Source organism: Penaeus vannamei, chromosome 17, assembly GCF_042767895.1.
Source record: "Penaeus vannamei isolate JL-2024 chromosome 17, ASM4276789v1, whole genome shotgun sequence".
NCBI classification, from domain to species: Eukaryota; Metazoa; Arthropoda; class Malacostraca; order Decapoda; family Penaeidae; genus Penaeus; species Penaeus vannamei.
Genome location: NC_091565.1, coordinates 6176737 through 6184236, shown reverse-complemented (window position 1 = coordinate 6184236; position 7500 = coordinate 6176737). Strand labels below are relative to the sequence as shown.

Genomic DNA, 7500 nt, shown 5'->3' with positions numbered 1-7500 from the left:
CAATTGTTCAGCAGCAATAACGACGACGATAATAGCAGAAAATAAATGGATTGAGATATAAAAAAATTACAATGACAACGAAGCAGCAACGAAAAAAAAACAAAGAAGCAAAAAGACGGAGTTTTTAAAGAATGGAAATGTACAACAAACACAACGATAAAAAAAACAAACAAAAAAAGAAGGATGGAGATTTAACAAAAAAAAATGGAACAACGCATCTACAACACAAACAGACGAATGAACATCAGACGCAAACACGACCAACCGAACCAACACAGGCACAAAAATATCTTACATTAGCGTCAGGGTCAACATGCAATTACCTGATTGCAAAAGCTATAAAGCAATAAAGAATTTCTATTGCTTGGTTGTAAAATCACAATGTATACTATTCCAGCTTTTTGACTATCTCTAATAAACTTCACTTTCACGTTTATGACTGGCAGAAGGAAAAGCTTATAAATAAAGACATTGATAAAGATATTAACAAAAAATTATGAATATGAACAAAAGTGATAGAAATAATAATTTCCATCCATGTTTAGTTCTTATAAAGATATAAATATGATACTTAGATTGGCAATTTGTCAAACAAAGTGCTGGGGAAAAAAACAAAAACAATAAATGACAACAACAACAATAAAATACAACGTAACTGGCCGTTTATACCGATGATCATTGCAAAATAAATACTTTTTCTCGTTATCCGCAAACTTTTATTGTCCATGTATAACAAAAACTATTAAGTTATCTTTTATAAAGAATCATAATGCATACGTAATCTGAATATAGTTTCCTCCTAAACACGTAGAGAGAGAGAGAGAGAGAGAGAGAGAGAGAGAGAGAGAGAGAGAGAGAGAGAGAGAGAGAGAGAGAGAGAGGAGAGAGTGAGAGAGGAGAAGAGAGAGAGAGAGAGAGAGAGAGAGAGAGAGAGAGAGAGAGAGAGAGAGAGAGAGAGAGAGGCAGAGAGAGAGAGAAAGAAAAAAGACGAATACTGCAAGCAAAATTTCAAAATCCAAAAAAACAGATTAAGATTAAAAACACAGAAACTAAAATTGAGAGTCGGAGAAGAAAAAATGTAGTCCAGATCCATAATAGCAAAACCTTAATAACTCGAAAAAACAAATAAAAAGGAAAAAAAAGCAACAACAACAACCCGCAAACACAACATGCAAGCACCGATTTTGCATTAAAAAATGCATCGTATCAATGCATATGTTGCGCGCCAAAGTGCCCCTGTGGCCTGATATGACCACAACAACAGACACCCATGACAGTAACGTTCGTGGCATATATAAGTTAACTGGCCACTAATGCATGTATTAATCAGCTGGTGGGAGGGGCAGTCAGGGGGGGGGTGAGGAGACGAGGGGGGAGGAGGGGGAAGGAAGATGGGGAGAGCAGGGGAGGAGGGAGGGAGGAGGGCGACTAGAAAGCAGGGAGGGGGAGGGGAAGGAGGGTGAGATGGACAGCAGGGGAGGAGGAGAGAAGGGTGTGGGTGAGAGCAGAGAGGAGAGGTGAGGAAAGGGAGAGGTGTGAGGAGGCAGAGAGGAGGGAAGAGAAAGGAGGGGTTGGATGAACATGAGGGGAGGAGGAGGAGGGGTTTGGATGGACAGCAGGAGTGGAGGGGAAGGGAGGGGGCAGGCTGGAAACCATGGGATGAGGGGAAGGGAGGAGGGTAGGATGGACAGCAGGGGAGGAGGGGAAGGGAGGGGGCAGGCTGAAAAGACATGGGATGAGAGGAAGGAGGGGAGGTGGGATGGACAGCAGGGAGGACTTAGAGGGAAAGGGAGGGGCAGGCTGAAAGCAAAGGAAGGCAGACGACAGAAGAGATTTAGGGAAGAAAGTGAGGCTGGAGGAGGGAGAGGTATTTTCGGCTCAAATTGGAATGCCAACAGATGGAGGTAATGTCTTTCTCTTCTCTTCTCTGCTTGCTTTTGCTTTTTTCTGCTTATTTTCTCCCATTTGTGTTGTTTTTACATTGCTGCTGATTGATTTTTTTCTGTTTTAATGACTATGATAACAGTAATGGTGATAATGAATATACTCAATCTTAATGACGTGCATAGTACAGTAAATAATGATAATCAATATAATCAAGAATATCAATAAAGATCAAGGTAATGATCAAGATAACATTAACAAACAACAATAAGAATAACTGCGACGATAGATAATAAAGCAAGGATAATACCCACTGTATACCAAAGAAAGTGGCAGTAATAACAACAGTCACGACAAACGATCTCAATTTGCCAGAGCTTATCAATTACCCTCAATTACCCTGAACGCATTTATACCTTGGAGCAATCTCGCCAGAAGATTGCAGACGCACTTCGCACCGTCAATCAAGGCGAAACAACACTATTGTTCGCCAGATGGAAAGTCAGGGTTAAGTGCCCAGCGTGACTGTTCTTTCCCTTGCTCGCGAAAAGTCCATAACGATGGAAGTTTGCGTAATTGTCAATGGATCTTTGTCCTTTTCCACGGCGACTGGGGATCGCATGTGTAAATTTTGCTTCAATATTATATGTAAAAGCACACACACACACATACATATATATATGTATATAATGTATAATAATATATGTATATATATATATATATATATATATATATATGTATATATATATACTATTAATGTATGTATTGTATAAAGAGAGGAGAGAGAAGAGAGAAGAAGAGAGAAGAGAGAGAGAGAGAGAGAGAGAGAGAGAGAGAAAGAAAGAGAGAGAGAGAGAGAGAGAGAGAGAGAGAGAGAGAGAGAGAGAGAGAGAGAGAGAGAGAGAGAGAGAGAGACGAAAAACGAAAAAAAGACGCAAAAATAAGTTCCACGAATCTTACACAGATCTGAACCCCTTCTTCCCTCGTTATCCTCCTCCTTTCCCCTCCCTTCCTCCCTACCCTCTACCCCCTTCCTCCTTCCTTCCCTCTCTCTCTCCCCCTCCTCCTCTCATCCCCTCTTCATCACCACCCTCTTCATCCCCCGTTCACCTTAAGAACCACCTTCACGACCGGCCGCTTTGTACATAGGAGTCAATTTACATAAGAGTACTTGTAAGACACAGTCCTTAAAAGAGGCCATCTACATGTAAAGGATTTCTGGACACATTTCACATCCTTAACAAAAGCAGGGACTGAATGGTAAGCAGGAGAACCGAGCAGGGAAGTCAGAAGGATGGGCGTGCGACGTGTAAGACAATGTTCGTGAATGCAAATATGGGAATAGAGAGATGGATAAAATGGCTTCGTAAATTGAGAGAGGGGGGAGGGAGGGAGACGAAGAGAGAAAATAGATAGATAGGATAGAAAATAGATAGATAAAAGGTAAATTGAAATGAAAATTGGGGGGGGATAAATAGAGAGAGAGAGGGATAGATTAGAGAAAGAGAGAGAGAGAGAGGAGAGGGAGAGGGGGGGAGGGGAGGAGAGAGGGAGGGAAGGAGAAGGGAGAGAGGGAGAGAGAGGAGAGAGGAGAGGGGAGAGAGAGGAGAGAGGAGGAGAGAGAGAGAGAGAGGAGAGAGAGAGAGAGAAAGAGGGATGAGGGAGAGGGGAGAGGGGAGAGAGGAGAGAGAGAGAGAGAGAGAGAGAGAGAGAGAGAGAGAGAGAGAGAGAGAGAGAGGGAGAGAGAGAGAGAGAGAGAGAGAGAGAGAGAGAAGAGAGAGAAGAGCGAAGAGAGAGAGAAGAAGGAGGGACATAGCAAAATACGAAATACATGCAGAAAATAATTACAATCTTCTCCTTGCGGTGAAAAGAATGAAACACGGGCCCATGCCATTAATCACGTGGTAAGAAAATGGGTGGTTTCGAAAATAAGATTTATAAGAAAATATGACGAAGAAGAAGGAAACGATAATGATGAGGAAGAGACATACTTCGAGCATACATCACCGAGACAGAAAACGTGACCAAAAGTAAATCGCCTCTATGTTGCAAAGGTAATTGCATATTGGGAAACATAACACCCTTGCGTGTGCGCTGCTCAGCAAACTGAAAGGGGCGGCGAAGAGAGGGAGAGTATGGGGAAAAAAAAAAAAAAAAAAAAAAAAAGAAAGAGAGAGAGAGAGAGAGAGAGAGAGAGAGAGAGACAGAGACAGAGAAAGAGCAAGCGAAGGAAGGGAACAAAAAAGAAGGCAGAGAGAGGCAAACCCAGAAACAAAACCCAGACAAAGAGAAGAGACAAAAAAAAAAAAAAAAGAGAAGAGAGGCTTAAAAAGAGAACCAAAGAGGGAGAGAAAAAAGAACGAGCGAATAAGACTCCGACAGCATCTAGAGCCATCGAGATCCTGACCGGCAGCCCGTAAACGATCCTTGCAGGTCCTCGACGCCGCCTCATCGACTTGGACGCGAGGAAGGCAAACCGTTTTTCTCTCGGTCTTTCGTCTACTCTCGGCCTTCTGTTATTTTGTTTTGTTTTGTTTTTTTCTTGGCCTTCCGTTTTCTCTCGAACTGCTGTTTTCTCTCGGCGTTTCGTTTTCGCTCGGCTTTCAGTTTTCTCTTGCCCTTGTTTTCTATAACTCTCCCTATTTCTCTCGAATTTCCGTTTTTTTTCGGCTTTCCATTTTCTCTCAGCTATAGCTATACGTTTTCTCTCGGATTCCGTTTACTCTCTGCCGTCCGTTTTCTCTCTGCCATCCGTTTTCTCTCAGTTATCCGTTTTCTCGCAGCCTTCCGTTTTCTTTCGGTTATCCGTTTTCTTTCGGTCACCCGTTTTCTCTCAGCCATCCGTTTTCTCTCTGCCATCCGTTTTCTTTCGGTCATCCGTTTTCTCTCTGCCATCCGTTTTCTTTCGATCATCCGTTTTCTCTCAATCATCCGTTTTCTTTCAGCCATCCATTTTCTCTCGGCCGTCGAAGGAAGCTGACGCGTTGAAACTTCCACAGAGGTGCGTCAGGGAGCTGATCAAAGGGGTAGATGGGGTCCGGGCGCCTCTCCTGCTGCGGCCGGAATCGTCTGCTTATCGAGGACCCCATCAGCCAGAGTGAATAAACAGGGGGAGGGGCAGCAGAAGACGGAGGCGGAGGAGGAAAGGGGGGGAAAAATGATGCGGCTACTGGAATCTTTTGAATTCTAGGGGAACGGCAATGGATCTATAACAACTTTTAAAGATTGATTAGTTTTAATTGGAAATGTGATGATACGTAAGCCACACTGTGCGTTGTATTGGAAGCACTCAACAGGTACGTAAATTCTCCAATTATGAAGTACTTGTATTTCTCTATAAATAATATATCTATAATTTCATAAAGAATATTTCACACCCAAGCAGCCGCAAAAATTTCCACCGCGAGTCCCAGCAAGGATGCGACGAAGCGGCTGTTCCCTCCGCCGTCGAAAAGATGACTGAATGACCCTCGTCGCTTCGCTAATCTCATTACGAAAGGAAGTTCAAGATCTTGCAAATGATTCTTCTTTTCTTCGGTTTTCCTTTTTTCTCCGATATTGTATGCTTTTTCATTTAACCGATTATATATTCTTTATAACCATACTTACTGTAACTATGAGTATCATATAGATAATAGTTATGAATTTACTAATATAAAGATATTCCTACACCATCTACCTGTATCTAGCCTGTAAAGCAATAGTGAACGTTCTCGCTTTACGAACGCAAACACACGGTGTATGTGACTGTGAATGTGCCCGTGTATGTGTGTGTGTGTGTGTGTGTGTGTGTGTGTGTGTGTGTGTGTGTGTGTGTGTGTGTGTGTGTGTGTGTGTGTGTGTGTGTGTGTGTGTGTGTGTGTGTATGTGTTGTGTGTGTGTGTGAGAGAGAGAGAGAGAGAGAGAGAGAGAGAGAGAGAGAAGAGAGAGAGAGAGTTACAGAGAGAGAGAGAGAGAGAGAGAGAGAGAGAGAGAGAGAGAGAGAGAAAGAGAGAGAGAGAGATGGAAAGTAATAAATCCACATACAGAAAAAATACATCACCATTCAGTTGTTGTACTTTATATTACCACCAAAGACGCTTAACATTCACAGCAACAAGTAGCTATAATAATGGAACTTAATGAAGTCGTACGGATACACGTGCACACTTTAAAGCACGCACACACACACACACACACACACACACACACACACACACACACACACACACAGAAACACAGAGAGAGAGAGAGAGAGAGAGAGAGAGAGAGAGAGAGAGAGAGAGAGAGAGAGAGAGAGAGAGAGAGAGACGCACCGCAACTCCTAATACGTCACTGTCCATCAATTTTAGACCCTTCTGTAGACACCATATTTGCCACCTGCGGTTTGTAAAGAGAAACCGAGACCCGCCTTTGGCTGCGCGGAAAGCAATCAGTCCAAAAAAAAAAAGTTGAAAAAGAATCCAAAATTGGTGTCAATAAACCCTTTTTCCCTCCACCCATTCATTCATTCGACGACATAAAAAAAAAAAACTTTAAAAAGGAAGAAACAAGAGATTATGATCCGTTGTGTTTGTAGCGAATGCTATATTATAATATACGTATTAATATTATAGTAATAATAATATGATATGTGTATGTCGAGAGAGAGGAACTGGAGACAGACAGACAGACAGACAGACAGACAGAGTGAGAGAAATATGCAAATGACATGCAATTGAGTAACATATTTGTCTAAGAAACGCCTTAGTGCCTCACTCGTTCATTCATGTATTTCCGAAGATTCTCCGAACAGCTTAGGTAACTGGGATGGGGGGGGGGGGTAATAAGGAGGGGGAGAGGGTTAACAAATAATGGAGAGGGGAGAGAGAAATAATAGGTGAGGAGAGGGGAGGGTTAATAGGTGAGGAGAGAGGGGATGGGAGGTTGTAGGTGAGGAGAGAGGGAAGGGAGGGTTAATAGGAGAGGGAGGGGGCTAATAGAGGTGAGGAGGGGGATGGAGGGTTAATAGGTGAGGGAGGAGAGGGAAGGGAGGGTTAATAGAGGGGAGGGGGGGCTAATAGGTGAGGAGAGAGGGGAGGGAGAGTTAATAGAGGGGAGGAGGGGGCTAATAGGTGAGGAGAGAGGGGAGGGAGGGGTTAATAGTGGAGAGGGGGCCTAACAGGTGAGGAGAGAGGGGAGGGAGGGTTAATAGAGGGAGGGGAGGGCTAACAGTGAGGAGGGGGAGGGCCAACAGGTGAAGAGGAGAAGGGGTGGGAGGGGTTAATAGGTGAGGAGAGAGCGGAGGGGAAGGTTAATAGAAGGAGGGGAGCTAATAGATGAGGAGAGAAGGGAGAGAAGAATCATAGGTGAGGAGAGAGGGAGGGGAGGGGCTAACATGAGGAGAGAGGGAGGAGGGGGTTAATAAGTAACAAGGGAGTGGGGCGTAAAGGTGAGGAGAGAGGGAGTGAGGGCTAATAGGTGAGGAGAGAAGGGAGGGAGGAATCATAGGTGAGGAGAGAGGGGAGGGGGGCTAATAGATGAAGAGAGAGGGGAGGGAGGGGCTAATAAGTGAGGGAGAGAGAGGGGAGGGAGGGGCTAATAAGTGAGGAGAGAGAGAGGAAGAGGGGCAGGGCTGTTCTCGTGGCGCCCTCACCC

The 7500-nt window shown here is 43.9% G+C and overlaps 1 protein-coding gene across 4 annotated transcripts in view; it reads right to left on the bottom strand.

Annotated features, from left to right (window-relative positions):
- LOC113824009 (uncharacterized) overlaps nt 1-7500 on the bottom strand; it is a 1204662-nt gene that overhangs the window by 807429 nt on the left and 389733 nt on the right. The gene's annotated exons all lie outside the window — the stretch shown is intronic.